Here is a 17,043-nt window from a genome sequence, read left to right as displayed (position 1 = left end):
CTTGTGACCGGGCACATGAGCAGGCAGTGTGTATGCTTCGAGTGCGAGGGTGGGACGCAACAGGACCATCTAGGAAAAATCATGTCGCGGATGTGATTCGCTGTATGCAGTGTGTAAAACAGTTTGTTTGTCGCAGATGTGAATCGCTGTATGCGGCGTGTAGAACAGTTTGCGAGGGGTGTCCCTGTGTCTTTCCAGAAGTGTTCAACCATCAATAAATAATTATGTGGCGTTTGTAATGCCACGGGTTCACTATTGTGTTTTATTTTGCTCTCTCCATAGTTCCATCTTTTCATTCACTTACTGTTGTATTCTCACACTAACCTGTTTTAGACAACCGTGTCTTTCCAGAAGTGTTTACCATTCAATAAATAATTATGCATGAGACTGAGTGTGTGTCTAGGAGTGGGTAAGCCGTTGAACCCCATTCGGGCAGCAAACCGTGGAATTGCCACTAAGTGCAACTCATACGCTTCCACTGTTTTCGTCCCTACCCTTTGTACACACCCCCCTCCCACACGTTGACTGTTAATAGAGGCATGTTTCTCGCGGAGGTGAATCGCCATATGCAGCGTGTAAAACTGTTTGCGAGGGGTATCCCATGGGATCATTAAAACATTCCTTTACAACTGAGGTTAAAACACAATGAAGTGAGCAGTCTTTAAAAAACGAGTTTTCGGTTACGACGCACGACCGTGTGCAGCTTAGCAAACTGTTTTACACGCTACATACAGCAATTCGCATCCGCGACAAACATGCATCTTCTTAGATGCTCCTGCAGTTTGTACACACGCCCCTACCACCTCGCTACTACCGTGGTCGGGTGTCTTGGTGGATTATATATAGAAAGGCAGCCAAAGAGGATTGACAGATTGATAGCTCTTTCTCGATTCTGTGGGTGGTGGTGCATGGCAGTTCTTAGTTGGTGGAGCGATTTGGCTGGTTATTTCCGAAAACGAACGAGACTCCGCCTGCCAAATAGTTACACGACCCAACAGCGGTCGGCGTCCAAATTCTTAGAGGGACAAGTGGCTTTCAGCCACGTGAGATTGAGCATTAACAGGTCTGTGATGCACTTGTATGTCCGGTACTTCACGCGCGCTACACTGAATGGATCAACGTGTGTCTACCCGGCGCGGAGAGGCGTAGGTAAGCCGTTGAACCCCATTCGTGATGGAGACCGTGGCTTGCAATTGTTCCCCACGAACGAGAAATTCCCAGTACGTGCGGGTCATACGCTCGCACTGATTACGTCCCTACCCTTTGTAAAATGCCCATGTTTGTGTGACTTGGTGGATTATATATAAAAAAGCAGCTGGAACCGCAAAGAACAATGACAATTCAACGTGGAAACCGACTGAGGTGGTGTTTGTAAAATTAACAGTCAACATGACTCACAGGTGCGTGTGGACTGTACACAGACGAAAGCGACTCAGGTAGGGAGTTGGGGGCGGGCACATAAGCGGGCAGTGCGTACTGAACGAGCGCCATTCAACCCCATCCTTCGCTTTGGAAGGAGAAGGCGCGACGGCACTCCTCCAGTTTTCAGTCATGGACAATTGTATGTTGGTTCGTAGCGTGCATTGTTGCAATGTTACTTTTCTTGGTGGTTTATTAAATTACGGATTTTTCAAATGGTTTTTTTTTCCTCTGTGCTTAAAAATCATTTAAAAAGCGGCCTGATTATGCGGCGTATGCTGCGCCGCAGGTTGGCTAGTGTATGATAAAACACTAATTGTACAGCTGTAATCTTGTAAACTTGGTTATTCAATATTGCTTTAGGAGCAACTTAATAAGTACTCCCAGTTTTCACAGTATTTTAAAACATCATTAATGCAGCTCTCAATTAAAGCTTATTTTTCTTGGAATTTCAATACTGTACAGATATAAAGGGGTTGTTGGACTTTCAGTGCAGAATTAAAACTCTAATATTTGCTTTATGAAAATGTCTGCAGTACAGTCATATCTTTCTATTCATATTGAGAACAGATTAAAAAAAAATGCTATTCTAAAAAATAAATTGCCAAGTCAAGCTCAAAATCTCACACAGAAAATTAGGTTTAACATTAAACAGGCCCTGAAGAAAATATGCAATTGGTTACTTTACATTACTGTTAAACAGGTTTCTGAAACATTTGCTTAACAGTTACTTATCAATCATTTGAACAAAATGTTACATATGCATTGCTGAACATTTTATAAAGAATTAAAGATAAATTTCTTTAACCTTACTTACCCTCATAAGCTCTCCATTATCAAGAATTAACTTTGCAAAGTCTTTCAGGAATTTTTCAGTTTTTTGAAACACCACAACACTCGAAGCATTGCCATGTTCTATTACACCAGATAAGACTACCACAGCTTCATGAAGTAATTTAGAAGAAAATGGAAATTTTAAGGTTTTACAGTATCTAAGCAATCCATCTAGTAACTGTATGACAGAATCAGTTATTAAGGAGCACTCACTGTAAGAATAAAGAGGATTAGCTATATTTCCATATTCTTTTAATTTTCTGAGACCAACCAGATTCTGAAAAAAACTTATATGAGGATTAATTATTTTCTTTGTAAGAGTCCAATAATTTGCTGATGAATAAGTTTCATATCTAGCAATATCTGAATTTTCTTCACACTGCAGCAGAATTCCTGGATTTTGTTCATTGTATGTCTCACAGCCATAGTCATCTTCATGTTGAACTGCTTGGTTTAGAGAACTTCTTAGATCTTCTGAAACATTCTCTATGGTACCAACCTCTACAAAAAATGTAAATAAACATCATGAGAAGGTGTTTAGCACTTCTTGTATGATTTAACATGACTTTTTCAAAATTCCCAATTGCTGAAATTTTCTTGTTCAGTAAGCATTTCTTATGTAAGAAAAAAGCAAAACATTGCAAGCTGCTCCAACCATTCTTTATATTATATTTTATGGTTTTAAATGATTATACTACATGTTTAGAAGGCTTCTGTTGACATTTCAATGAGACAAAAATATTTTCACTATAGCTATAATGGTTGCATAGCAAACTTTTATTCTTTTGGACTATGACAACTCCTCAAACAGATAAAAGGTGCAAAGTCACAAAAGACAAGAAAGCCTGGAGGTTAAGTTGAAATACTTCTTCCAAATATTGGTTGGAAAATTTCTAATCACAGATTTAACGTTGATGAATTGAAATTGACATTAATGCTAATGAGATAAGCAACAGTTGCCTCCTTTGCTTTACTGAGACAAAGCTGACAGACTTGCCAGATTTTTCTATTCAGCCTGATGGATTACTCTTTCATTCAGAGTGCAAGGGAAAAAAAGCAGGGCTATAAATGTTCTTATAATAATAATAATAATAATAATAATAAACTTTAATTTGAATGTCAAAACCATGTTGCACTTCTGGTCCACCAACTTGTAATATTAGATGATGAATAGTTTTTACTTATCTACCAAGACAGTACTCTTCAGTTTTCATAATGGTTATTTATATACCACCACAAGTTATTTTTTTTTTGCCCTTACTAACTGAAACCCACAAACATTTTAAAAATAATTAAGGGTATTTTATGAAATATAGTACAGTATCTCACAAAAGTGAGTACACCCCTCACATTTTTGGAAATATGTTATTAGATTTTTTCATGGGACAACACTGAAGATATGACACTTTGATACAATGTAAAGTAGTCAATGTACAGCTTGTATAACAGTGTAATTTTCTGTCTCCTCAAAATAACTCAACACACAGCCATTAATGTCTAAACTGCTGGCAAAAAAGTGAGCACACCCCTAAGTGTAAAATGTCTAAACTGTGCCCAATTAACCATTTTCCCTCCCCGGTGTCATGTGACTTGTTAGTGTTACAAGGTCTCAGGTGTGAATGGGGAGCAGGTGTGTTAAATTTGGTGTTATCACTCTCACACTCTCTAATACGGTCACTGGAAGTTCAACATGGCACCTCATGGCAAGGAACTCTCTGAGGATCTGAAAAAACTAATTGTTTGGCCTAGGTTATAAGAAGATTGCCAACACCCTGAAACTGAGCTGCAGCACCGTGGCCAAGACCATACAGCAGTTTAACAGGACAGGTTCCACTCAGAACAGGCCTCACCATGGTCGACCAAAGAAGCTGAGTGCACGTGCTCAGCGCCATATCCAGAGGTTGTCTTTTGAAAATAGACGTTTGAGTGCTGCCAGCATTGCTGTAGAGGTTGAAGGGGTCAGGGGTCAGCCTGTCAGTGCTCAGACCATACGCCGCACACTGCATCAAATTGGCCTACATGGGCGTCATCCCAGAAGGAAGCCTCTTCTAAAGATGATGCACAAAAAACCCACAAACAGTTATTTGAATCAGATGGTGTCAAGCGTGTGTGGCAGCAACCAAGTGAGGAGTACAAAGACAAGTGTGTCTTGCCTACAGTCAAGCATGGTGGTGGGAGTGTCACGGTTTGGGGCTGCATGAGTGCTGCCAGCACTGGGGAGCTACAGTTCATTGAGGGAACCATGAATGCCAACATGTACTGTGACATACTGAAGCACAGCATGATCCCCTCCCTTCGGAAACTGGGCCGCAGGGCAGTAGTCCAACATGATAACGACCCCAAGCACACCTGCAAGACGTCCACTGCCTTACTAAAGAAACTAAAAGTAAAGGTGCTAGACCTAAACCCTATTGAGCATCTGTGGTGCATCCTCAAACGGAAGGTGGAGGAGCGCAAAGTCTCGAACATCCACGAGCTCCGTGATGTTGTCATGGAGGAGTGGAAGAGGATTCCAGTGGCAATCTGTGAAGCTCTAGTGAACTCCCTGCCCAAGAGAGTTAAAGGCAGTGTTGGAAAATAATGGTGGCCACACAAAATATTGACACTTTGGGCACAATTTGGACATTTTTCACTTGGGGTGTACTCACTTTTGTTGCCAGTGGTTTAGACATTAATGGCTGTGTGTTGAGTTATTTTGAGGGGACAGCAAATTTACACTGTTAAACTGTACACTGACTACTTTACATTGTATCAAAGTGTCATATCTTCAGTGTTGTCCCATTAAAGGTATAATAAAATATTTACAAAAATGTGAGGGGTGTACTCACTTTTGCGAGATACTGTGTTTTAAAATTCTGATTTACCAACATAGTCAATAGCACATTTTTAGTCTCATCAATACCAGACACAAAATGATGAATTAACCAGTATATAGATTCAACTTCTCTTTTTTTTAATTAAAATGTGTGAGGACTGAAGTCCAAATATCAAATAAACACTTTCACAAAATGTAAAACAAAACAAGTGTGCTTTTATTCAAGAATATAACCAAGGAAAAATGATTCAATTTACATGTAGCTGAGTAAAAAATCGAAGCTCAAATAACAATTGACAAAAAGTTGACTGTCTGCTTGGCTGATGTAGAGGTAACAGCTGCTGTCCAGCATTATGACTTTTTTCATAGGCTTCAGGGATTCTAGTGTTAACACACCGTTTCTGTTAACATTAGCCAGCTAAATAAATTCCTTCATAAAAATTACAAAAACAATTAACCATTTCTCACTGTAAGCAGATATGTGATGCTTAGTTGATTGGTTCTATAAAGGTATCAATTTTTTTTAAATAAAGTTATTTTATACAATTCATTACCACAGAGAGACAGACTATAAATGGGAAAAATGTGAGGTATATTTTGTGTGCTTGGTGTGTGGGTGTGTTTGTGTGTGTCCTGCGGTGGGTTGGCACCCTGCCCAGGATTGGTTCCTGCCTTGTGCCCTGTGTTGGCTGGGATTGGCTCCAGCAGACCCCCGTAACCCTATTCAGAATTAGCGGGTTAGAGAATGGATGGATGGATGGATATTTCCTAGGAAAAATAAACACTAGAAAAGTTTGAGTTGAAAACTGACTTGACCAGTGTACATGGAGAAATAACACTTAAACATAGGGAAGAAAAAATAAACATGCAAAACACACATAAAGAGAACTATGACTTCGAATCGAACATCTGTTCACCTTGTTATTTATTTATTATAGTTTAAAAAAAAAATGACTTAAGTATCTGGTTGGTCTTCTCAAGTATAAAAACATGTACCACGACCTTTGACAGTTAAAACACAAAATATGAATTGGTCTCGTCTGATGCGAGAGATGGACGTCTGAAGTGGAGCTCCGCTAGCAGTGGTGCTATTTTTCATATTATTTGCTTATTATTCTGAGATATCCTGTATTTATTCAACCCGAGAGGGACTGCTACAGTATATGTAAACACATATAAACATGGCCAACAAGAAGGGGGGTCCGAAAGAATCGAAGACTAAAGCTACATCCAAGCTGCGATCAGCAAGCCCTAGTTCGAGATACGGCCTCTCAGAGACAGACCTGGATCAGATGGGCGAAAGTACAGACTCCTCGGGACCACGGTCCGCTACATCGTCGCCGGCTGAGAGCGAAAAGGGAGCGAAGGTGCGATCGTGAGTGCAGATGTGGATAGCTCGCCGATTGGAGAGGATTACCTGAAACTGGAAAAGGCCGGGAGGTCCGCGGCTTCAGTTACGCAATTACGGGACTGGAGCAGCAGGGACACCGGCTTCAGCAGAGTCTGCTGCTTCATCTACGGTACAAGAAGGCACAATTGAGCTATCTGAACTGAAAGTGTTGCTCGCTGAGCTCACGCAAGATATAAAGAAAAGCGAGAAGGCTAATGAGAAAGCAACGGCAAAGGCACATGAGAGACTGAAACAGGAGATGAAACAGGCCAATGAATGGCTGCGACAGGAAATCCAACAGGCAAATGAAAGGCTGCGTCAAGAGGTACAACTTGAACTTCGACAGGTGCTGGGTAAAATTGAAGAGCGCATTGAGAAAAACTCGGTTAAACTGAGCACGCTTGCTGATCAATTGGAGCATCTTAATGAGACATTCACGAATCGGATCGAAATGGCGAACATTCAGCTGCCAGTGCCGAGGAAAGAGCAGTAAATGTCAGTTCGGAATGTAAAAAACTCGGAGAAAAACTTGGAGACAGACTGGCTGCTTTAGAAGATGGGAGTAGAAGGTATAATGTCAGAATTGAAGGCCTGCCGGAGAATCGAGAAAGTTCAAACCCTGTGAAATTCGCAACTGAACTTTTTTCTAAAATAATCGGGGGCGACTTTAAAGCAGAATCTGAGATAGCAGCGGCTTACGTGCGCTGATCAAACACCGTCAGACCCCGACCAAGATCTTTTATAGTTCGTTTTGAACGATTATCATTTAAGTTAGAGGTGATGGCACTCCTCAGAAAAAAGGAAGATATTATATATGAAAATAGCCACATTCGTGTCTTCCCTGACTTCTCTCCAGCAACAGCTATTAAGCGCAGCCTTCTATAATATTAAACAGCGCTACGGCAAGCCAGTGTCAAATACGCCTCCTGTATCCGGCAAAACTGAAAGTGGAATGGCAGGGTCATTTCTATGTTTCGCTAGCAAGGAGGAAGCAGAAAATGAATTAAGAAAGCTGATCCCGGACTATTCTGATACATAATTGTGAGTCATGGCGGTAAATGATAATAGCTAGGATTAATAATCTACTGTCTGATCTATTTGTTTTAAAATACGGGTTTTTATCAGCATATATTCTCATATTCTTATTATTACTTAGTATTACTTAGTATTACTAGGGCGCTAAATGTTTATGTTTTATTGTGCTTAATTACGTTTTCCTCCTCTTTTTTTTTTTTTTCTTTTCTAATTATTTCATGTGTACCCTAAATGAGACTGTTCAATATCATACCCTTGGTTTACTGTTATTGCTATTACTGCATTAAGACTTGTTATGCTTATTTTGGACACATCTTTAACACCATCACCTGGGTTTATTATCTGGGGGTATCATCTTAATGCACTAAAATTGCTGAAGATATATATATATATATTAAGTGCAAAATTCTTTTTTTTTTTTTTTTTTTTCCTCTTTTAAAGACTATATTGGTAACAGATATCTCTATCTTTTAACCTTAAAGCGCCACTGCATGGGGGCTTGATGTGCTTTGGACGTGCTCTGTCTCTGGGTATGTCAGAGGACTGGGACTGCGTGAAGTGGGTTTTAGCCTCACCTGGGGAGGCAAAAGGGAGGGTGGGGGTTAAGGGGAAGAGAAAGAGAGCAGGCTTGATCTATACCTAATCTATCATCTCAATCTTTATAATTATAACTATCAACGTAATAATAAGCTGCATGGCAACAACTCTTGGGGAATAGGAAATTAAGACCTAAACTATTTCACTTCCAGTTAAGACTATAAAATGACATCAAAAACTCAGAATCAGTGTCTCCATGATGGGACAGTTAACTTCGTAAGCTGGAATGTTAAAGGCCTGAATCACGAATTAAAGAGAAAGAAAGTACTTTCTCACCTAACAGGTCTAAATGCTAAAATAGTATTTTTACAGGAAACCCACTTACTAAGTAAGGATCAGTTCCGGCTGCAAAAGACTGGACTGGCCAAATGTTCCATTCTAGTTTTACAAAGAAAACTAGAGGGTGGGAATTCTCATACATAGAACAGTACCATTTGTAGCATCAGATGTAGTATTGGATCCTGAAGGGAGATATGTGATGGTCATGGGAGACTTATCTAACTGTAAAATGATTTTGATAAATGTTTATGCACCTAATGTTGATGATAAGGAATTTATACAAAATTTATTTGCATCCATTCCCAATCTGAACACTCATAAACTTATAATGGCTGGGGACTTTAATTGTGTTTTAAATCCACTTTTAGATAAGACTTCCTCCACAGGGGGAACGGCAACTAACACCGCAAAGATAATTACAAAGTTTATAACTGATCACAACTTATCAGATCCCTGGAGGTTTTTAAACCCAAATTCAAGAACATATTCTTTCTACTCACCAGTACATCATTGCTACTCAAGGATTGATTACTTCTTAATAGATAATAACTTCTTGCCTAAGATTAAATCTTGTAAATACGATGCTATTGTTATTTCAGACCATGCTCCATGATCTTGGAGCTGAAATTACTAAGCCCCATACACTCACCCGCAGATGGCGCTCAACCGCTTCTATTAGCTGACGAGAATTGTACTGAATTTATATCCAAACAAATCAATTCTTTCTAGAGACAAATACATCCCCTGAGATCTCTGCAGGAATACTCTGGGAAACTCTTAAGGCCTTCTTAAGAGGACAGATTATCTCATATCTTTCCCACAGAAATAAATCCGAAGCGAAGAAAGTAGCAGAGATAAAAGCGAAATTACTAAAATAGATGAAGAACATGCCAGACTACCAAGCGAGACTCTACATAAGAGGAGGCAGGCTCTACATTCAGAATTAAACCTCTTGACAACTAAAGAAACTGAACAACTAATTTACAAATCCAGACATCATTATTATGAACATGGAGAGAAAGCTAATAAGCTTTTAGCGCAACAAATTCACAAGCAAGATGTCACAACGCAATCTCGGTAATCACTAACACGAACGGAGATAAAATCATCGAACACAAAAATATAATGTACACTTTTAGAGACTACTATAAATCCCTATATACTACTGAGTTTAAAGAAGACAATATACAATCTAATGCATTTCTGGATACATTACAGATACCACAAATTGACGCTTTTAGTGTGGAGGAACTCGATAAACCTCTGTCATTATCAGAATTACTGGATGCTATAAAGTCACTCCAAGGTGGAAAAGCAGCAGGCCCTGACGGCTACCCTGCAGAGTTTTACAAGAAATTCTCCGCTCAGCTAGCTCCCCCCTATTAGCAACATTTACAGAAACCAGAGATAACCAATCTCTTCCACAAACCTTTCGCCAAGCACTAATCACTGTCTTTCCAAAACAAAATAAGGACTTATTACAATGTGCATCATACAGACCAATTTCACTTCTGAATAACGACGTTAAAATACTCTCTAAAATCATAGCTAGAAGGATGGAGAAAGTGCTCCCCTCAGTAATATCACAAGACCAAACTGGATTTATTAGGGGCCGACACTTATCTTCAAATCTTCGACGCCTGTTTAATGTAATATACTCACCAACTAAATCAAACACCCCAGAAATATTATTATCATTGGATGCAGAAAAAGCATTCGACATGATTGAATGGAAATACCTTTTTACTATTTTGGAGAAGTTTGGGTTTGGCCCGAACATTTGTGCATGGATTAAATTACTGTATACTAACCCAGAAGCTTCAGTTTGCATCAATAACATTTGCTCAGACTACTTTAAACTAGAGCGTGGCACAAGACAAGGATGCCCTTTGTCACCACTGCTGTTTGCAATTGCCATTGAACCACTGGCAATACATTGTCGAAATACTGATCAGATAAAGGGGATTAGCAGAGAAGGACTGGAACAGAAAATCTCATTATATGCAGATGACATGGTACTGTATATATCGGACCCAGAAAATTCTGTGCCTGCAGTCTTAGCAGCACTCACAGAATTTCAAAAGCTCTCTGGTCTCAGAATTAATCTGAATAAAAGTGTACTCTTTCCGTGAATTCTCAAGCATATAATATTAGATTAGACACCCTACCTTTTATCATTGCAGAACAGTTTAAATACCTGGGGTAAACATCACAAGTAAACATAAAGCTCTTATCAACAAAATTTCGTCTGCATGGAAAAAATTAAACAAGACTTGCATAGATGGTCAACCCTTCATCTCACACTAGCTGGAAGAATTAACACTGTTAAGATGAATATTCTTCCTAAGCTCCTTTTTATTTCAAAACATACCAATATACATTAATAAATCGTTCTTTAAGCAATTAGATTCAACAATAACCTCATTTATTTGGAATTCTAAACATCCACGCATCAAAAGAGCGACCCTACAAAGACAAAAGGCAGAAGGCGGCATGGCTCTACCTAACTTCCAGTTTTATTACTGGGCGCAAATATACAGTCGATAAGAACCTGGACACAAATAGAAGAACATACACAGGCATGGACCGCAATAGAAGTAAAATCCTGCAGTACTTCTTTGAATTCCTTGCTCTGTGCTCCAATAAACACACGTTATCGGCAATACACTAATAACCCAATTGTGCTCCACTCACTTAGAATCTGGAACCAATGTAGAAAGCATTTTAAGACGGAGAAGCTTCTTTCTGTGGCACCCTGCAAGAGAACCACCTCTTTCAACCTTCACAAACATATGCAGTTTTAATATCTGGAAAAATTTGGAATTAACTTGCTTAGAGATCTTTATATAGACAACGTCTTTGCATCCTATGAACAATTACATTCCAAATTTAACATTCCAGCTACAAATTTCTTTCACTATCTTCAAATCAGGAACTTTGTTAAACAGAACCTTCCAGATTTTCCTCATCTTGCACCCTCATCCACGCTGGAAAAATATTGCTCAATTTCAAGGAGTTAGACTCCATCTCTACAATATATAAAATCATTTTACAATCCCTTCCTTTCAAAGATCCAAGAGGACACTGGGAAAATGACCTCTCAATTAATATATCAGAAAAGGAGTGGAAAGTAGCAATGCAGAGAATTCACTCAAGCTCCATATGCGCAAAGCATACAATTATACAACTCAAAATTATATATCGAGCACATCTGTCTCGACTAAAACTCTCAAAATGTTTCCAGGGCATGATCCAACCTGCGAACGTTGCAACCAAGCCCCAGCCTCACTAGGTCACATGTTCTGGGCCTGCACCAAATTAACATTATTCTGGACAAAAATTTTTAATTACCTCTCAGACAGCCTTGGACTCACAATCCCTCCTAACCCATTAACAGCTGTGTTTGGGGTTCTTCCAGAGGGTCTTAAAGTGGAGAAGGACAAACAAATTGTGATTGCATTCACTACACTGTTGGCACGCAGACTTATTCTGATAAACTGGAAGAACCCAAACTCTCCTCTTTTAAGTCAGTGGGAAACTGATGTGTTATACTATTTAAAATTGGAAAAAATCAAATACTCAGTTAGAGGATCTGTACAGACTTTTTTCAAAACATGGCAAGATCTAATCAGTAATATTTTAAAATAAGTTTATAAAGCACAGAGAATTTATTAATTTAGGTATTTTTACAAGCCTTAAATTTTACACCGTTTGGCATGCTCTCTCTCTCAGGGGTGGGGATCGATCTGTTCTTAACATAATTTTTTTTTTTTTTATTAATTTTATTACAATCAATACATAGCAATCAAGTTTTTACAAAAAAAAGAACACAAAATATGCATTGAATAAGTTTTTAGAGAATTATGTACCAAATTAAATTACTTACAAAAAATACATACTCTTAACTGAACATTATAAAATATATGAATCACTATTCTTACCCTACTCCACAATATTTATTAGTTCTAATCTATGCATATTGAGTGCAAATCTGACTGACTCATTCACACATTAATCAACAAAAACACAATTTCCCATTTAGTGAAAAAGCTGAAATTTTGCAGGATGTTACATTTAGGGTAGTAGATAGTAAGAAAGGACATTCTGATACATCAGTATTTAGTGAAAAACTAAATACCCAAAAATCTCAAAATGCTGTGATAGATTTGATTGAAATATGGTAACATTACAAAAAAACAAATAATGAAAATTAGCCAACATGTGTTTTCTTATTTATCAATATTATGTTAACATACATTGTCTGTGCTGTGCTGAAAGGAGGCTTTATGCAAATGAAGGATGCAGTATAAGTGATTGAAAGGCCACATAAATTGCACCACTAATAATGTGGACTGATAACTGAAGACCGGGTGATGTCCTGGACTGGAAAATGACACAATCACATTGTTAAAAGGAAAGAGAAAGTTTGACAAAGCTCAAGACAGGTGCAAAGCTCAATGGTTAGGAAGGACCATTTTTTGCTGTAGACTACCAGTATTCTTAAGACACATACCGGCTCTCATCTCAATTATCTGTACCACACTGTCGACCTCCTGGCATGAAGTATCAAGCACGTTAAGCACTCCTACATGAATGATGAGCAGGGGTGGGGTTGGATTCCACTGTGAAGTGTCAAGTGCCACAAAGTAATTTCACATGAATTGCAAATTCTCCCATAAGGTAATGGGTGCTGTGAAGCACCAACACATAAACAATGAGCAAAGGATTGGGAAGAGGGGTTGACTCATGAAGTTTCAGGGGCTGTGGGTGCATTACCAAAGGGTGAAAGGCACAAAACCATCTTCACAGCTCTTCCAAACTGTTGCACATTAGATAGAGTTAGTGGCATGATGACAGCTGCACAGGAGTTCAAACTTGCTGAGTGGCACAAAGAAAAACAGCAGCTTAGAGAGAATATAAAACAGTCGATTACCCATTTGAATTCAAAAGAATACCCTTCTGTAAAACTGTATTTGTCATGACCATCAGCAAAAACCAAGTCAACAGGAAAAGCAGTAAAATGCAAAAATTGAACTAAGGCTGGAATGTTTTACTCATGGAAAATTGTGTACAGCATGTTCAAGAGCAAGCAGGTCCAGTAATCTAATAATTTTATTTCTTATTATTTGACTGATACCTTTATCCAAGGTGATTTAGAATATTTCAGATTCAACTGGTTACATTTCTTTTGTTTTTCCAGTTGGAGCACAAGCAGGTGAAGTGACTTGCTCATGGTCACAAAAACACTTAGTTACATAGTACTACCAATACACCCAAGTAACTGAATGCACTATAACAAAGGCCCATTGTCTTACAGGTAACAGAGCTAGTTGCACCATAAATATCAACTACAATATCAATATATATTAATAACGTCTGCACAAAAGAAAACATTACCTTTTACAAGTAAAAGGTCTTGTTGCAGTCGGAACACCTCAGCCTCTAAGAGTTGAGCTTTTTCCTTCCAGTTTTGATTTTTACATTGCAGGCATGCAGCCAAATATTCAGCATGCTCTTTCCCACTTGTTCCGGGGGGTTTACTGCCAATAATGGCTAAGGCTAATGCTAGTTTTGTCATTCTGAAGAACCACTGTTGTATACCACATCCTAAAAAACAAAGCAAAAATATACATATATGGCGTCAGATTTTGAAAGAACATATTTACAATACTTTTATGTGTATGCATACTACAGACAGAAACAGTCTCTTCAACTGATGACACTGCAGCAGATAAGATAAATCAACAGTAAACCTGTGAAAGTTACATACTAAACAGGTAATGTAAAAAGAATAAAACTGAAAAACTAAATTCTGCTAAATCTCTTTAACAATGAATTAATGTTTCTTGTCAGCTGATAATGTGCACAGAAGCCACTAAACATGAATTAGTAGTACATTTACAAATGTAATGTTTCATTAAAAAACTGGCATGATCTGCTAATATAATATGAAACATGACTGTGTACAAACAATGCAATATTGGATCATCTCACATGATAAATAAATTTTAGAATTTCGTTAATAAGGACCTATTATTGGCTTAACTATAACTTGGAAGGGCTTCTGTCATAGCTACGTCAGGTCTATTCACATAATAACGTCTTTTGTAAAGCACAAAAAAAGTTTCATTATGGGAAGGGAATCTGTGAAAATACCCTCTCAAATTAATAACTCTAGATTATCTAATAATTTGATGATCTCCCCAATTTTCAAAATATTTGAAATCAGTATATATAAGGAAACATTCGTGCAAAATGTAAATTTTCTTGCACAATTCAAACGGAATACAGTAAGTAATTTTATTTACTAGATATATCATAAAAAAGTTAGTGTTTATTGAACACACAAGGGTACAACAAATTTGTTAAACAAGCAACGCGTATATTCTTTAAGTGCCGGCAAAATGTCGCAGTGATCAGTGCTACTGCTTCACATTTTTAGCGTTTGCAGTTAATGCTTGGGGTTTGCATTCTCTTCCTGTCTGGTTGGGTTTCTTCTTTATTCTTCTGTATATTCTCTAGCATGCACAACCAAAGATTCTTAATGTTGAATTCGGTGGTAGCTCTAAATCGTGGAAATGTCGGTGTATCTATTTGGGTTTTAATGTGTCCTCCAATGTAGAATCATAAGCAAAGTTAATTCCTGTTTTACAAACAATGTTGCCAAGTTGGCCTTCCAGCTTGCCGTGACCGTCAACTTGATTAAGTGCAAACCAAAGGACCGCTCAAAACTTCAAAAAGTACAAAACAAGCTTAAGATATGCACAGAGGTTTTGGAACTCGGGTTATTTGGCGATATGCCCGCCGTCTTTCGTAATATTTTAATAAATCACATCTCTTTTCTAGTTAACACTCAAACAGAGATCAACTACGTGATGGCATATGTGACAGTGAAAATAAAAGCTACACAACTGAAAATCACGACCTTTAAAATGAGCATTTGAATTAGTTTTAAAAATTATTAGTACGATGACATTCGAAATCTTCGACACAGAATAACGCGCATAAAAACAGTACAACGAAAACTGAAACCAAGTGATCTCAAATATGAAAAAAATTCAGTCATTTTCATAAAACTATTAAACCAAGTGATACTGCATATCAGTAGTATTTATAATCAGCCCAATATACTATTCTTTAACGAAACAACAAATAAAACTATTAAAATATTGTAATAATTCCGTGAAACTGAGAAAGGAATACCTTCACCGCACTCCCCTGCCTCATCGCAATCATTCGGCACGGTACTTGCGGTTTCCATTAAAATTAGATGCAAGCCAGTCGCTCTTTATCTCTGCGCTCTCGCCTTCCAAGACATCCGGGACTGAAGTGTAGCGCGCCTTTTCGTGACGTCACCAAGCAGGACTGCCAGCTCCTAGGCGGGAGACCAATAGATGTATTGTCCGAGTGACAGAACGTGTGTAGGGAGTTGAGATAGTATAGCTGATTTTACTAAGTTCTACGGTCTTTGCAAAATATAAGTTAATATGCAGCGTTTAGTTTGTCCCGGAGCTGATTTGCTTTTGATTCCTCTGCTCTCTGGGACTCCAAACTCACATACAATATTTGTTTTAAGTTTTTTTTTATAATCGTTAAAGACATTATTACACAGGTGTTGTTTAAATTTTATAACATTAACCTATTTTATTTAAATCGCATAGTCAGTGCATTGCGGAAAAAAAGTGTTTTTGGTGCGCGGTTGTGGAATTTGAGTAAGGCAAGGAGGACGAAGACGCATCAGACGAGGTTGAGGACAGCGAATACTTCAATAGGAGTGAGCTGCGCAGAGTATGGACAATGTGTCTAAGCGGACTACTAATCCATGCGTGCCAGTATGCATGTAAACAGTATCGGCGTCACTTAATTATCATAAGGCCGGAGACAAAATACGTTAACAGCGCCGCGCTCCGGTGCTCCAATTGTTGTCGTCTCTTCGTTATTCCTCTCCCTGGCAGTCACATTGAGCTCCGGTACTTCATCATTTACAAATTATACACTCTTTATAGAGTCATTATTGGCAAGTGTACATAGTACAGTGCAATTCTTGCTTGCATGTGATAATAAGCAACAAACAAGTCGGCATTATGTTTGCCAGGTATAACTATCTGTGATGCAAATGACGATCCATAATATATTCAAAAGAAAATATAGAACAGCGATAAAACTACGAGATTCCGTATATGTAAAATTAAATTATGTTCAAATATACTATCACATATACACAGTACAATAAGATTTTTACCGACATTTCTCCCACAACCTTGAAGCAGAAGTATAATTAGATTAGATTAGATTCAGCTTTATTGTCATTGTACAACGAAATACAGTTTAATAGACTAAGATAACAGACTATAAGGTGCAATTTACAGTGGGTGCAAATATACACAATGCAAGCAGCTGCCAATGTACTGTATATAATATCTTATATTCAATAAAAACATCAGGGGATACATAAAAGGAAAAACTTTAGGTGTCTTTGTCAATACAAACAGCTATTGAGTAGCCTAATCACCTCAAGGTCAAAATGTGTCCCTTGGTGTTAATGCTAATGGTCCCCTATTTTTTGCCATAGCACAGAAAGAAGAAAAACTACTCTACAAGAAGACCAAGGTATGCAATAATACTGTTTGCAAACTTCAACTATAATCTACAGTGCTTTGTAAATCTGAACTGA

This window comes from Polypterus senegalus, chromosome 3 (genome assembly GCF_016835505.1).
Source record: "Polypterus senegalus isolate Bchr_013 chromosome 3, ASM1683550v1, whole genome shotgun sequence".
NCBI lineage: Eukaryota > Metazoa > Chordata > Cladistia > Polypteriformes > Polypteridae > Polypterus > Polypterus senegalus.
The sequence above is the reverse complement of the archived record's forward strand: the minus strand, read 5'-3'. Positions refer to the sequence as shown.